This window comes from Mya arenaria, chromosome 3, assembly GCF_026914265.1.
Source record: "Mya arenaria isolate MELC-2E11 chromosome 3, ASM2691426v1".
Taxonomy (NCBI): domain Eukaryota; kingdom Metazoa; phylum Mollusca; class Bivalvia; order Myida; family Myidae; genus Mya; species Mya arenaria.
In genome coordinates, this window is record NC_069124.1 from 5,853,168 (window position 1) to 5,854,958 (window position 1,791).

Here is a 1,791-nt window from a genome sequence, read left to right on the forward strand (position 1 = left end):
ATTTACGCATATCTTACCGAATCCGAGTCGGGTTCCCACATTATGATTGCTCCTCTAAAATGTGAGCCGGATACAACACAACAAATCGCGAATAAAGCTATCATTTTTAACATCTTGTTGTCATTGGAAACAAACTTATTTTAAAAAACAATCTACTTAAATATCAAAAAAGTTGATCATAAGCGATTTTACTAATAGTTTGCAACATATCTGTCTGAAGGCAGACGTTGTTATGATAAATACGAAACAAAACGTATATCTGAAACTCCCTGATATGTCTGGTTTCGTATGGCGAATCACAAACGCCGTAAATAGGAAGATATTACGCAGAAGTATGATGTCAGATTTGATGGTCTGTCCATCATTTTCCGATGTTAGAAGAAAGTACCTTCACACCTATTTTGTCAGTATGCCAAATATTATTTGATACACGGATTGAAGAACTTGCACAAATGACAAAATTAGTTTTATTCGTGGAATATAGGTTCTGTCACGAGTCTTCATATAATACAAAAATACATTCAACGAGTTCAGGAAATATGTCTGGCGAGCTTACAAACATATTTCTTTAATATCTAAAAATTACATCAGATCGTTTTAATTCTATTCAAAAGTAGATTCATAATAAGATGATATCCAATAAAATCAACAACAAAAACGCTATATATATGTATTAATGCAATTTAATTTCCTGTGAATTAAGACGTCATATCCGATAGGATGACATCATAATTTGTGATAAATGTTCATTTCGTTTGTTCATGACGTAATTTCGAGTTTCAATACACTTAATCCCGACCGTCTTTAAAAATTGTTGTTTTCGTAATCAATATTTATATGAAAGACTACAGAAACATAAACCCCGTTTCATGACAGAGGGTCAACGCCAAAGACATAGAACACTTAAACAAACAATCACACACCAGAAACATGGAACAACAGCAAAAACCTCCACAAACAACACACTACATATATAATTTATAAAAAAAAACTAGCGGTGTTTATCAAGGAGTGATAGTTACCGCCTTGGAATGGTCGGTAAAATGTTTATTTACTGGGGAAACTAGTTTGTGTGCACAACCTCACTCTAATTCTAACAATGCCGAATTAAGTAAAATTGAAATGGCAAATCTTATCAAAGCATGCACAATGTTGAGGAAACTAAATAATAAAACGAATAATAATAAGCTAATAGGTAAACCCCAAGTACTTCTATGATTAATGATCCAGACTCTATCTGCAGACGAAGGAATACAATTCAGAGTACGTAATGCCAACACTTTTCGGGGTTATGATGCAGTTATTGTTTGAAACTATAAAAATTCCACACAGTCTGCCTTAGCAAATAAAAGGTTTAAATCTGTGTGATCATAAAGTTTCATAATGAAAAGCGTCATTGAACTAAATCTGGGAACAAAGAAAACATTATCAAAAATAAAAATACAATATTTTTGCTAAAATCTTCTTCCATATGATAACCGTAGGTAAAACTTGACGTCACACGCTAAAACATTCCGAGCGAGTCAGGCCAATGAAAACAGCGGTTTTAAAGATAACACGAAGCTTAGTTATATAAGGACACCATATTCAACTTTGTATTTCTATAAGGAATTTATTCTTAAAGAACATAAGGCAAGTACTCTTCAAAGTAGTGTCATTACATTCACGGCAAAAATAAACTCCCAGCAATTCAATGAGTCTAACTGCCCATGTAACTGCTGGAAACATTTAAATTTTACGAATCGTCTTTAAAAAAACACCATAAATATCGGGATCAGCAATACTGTTAGC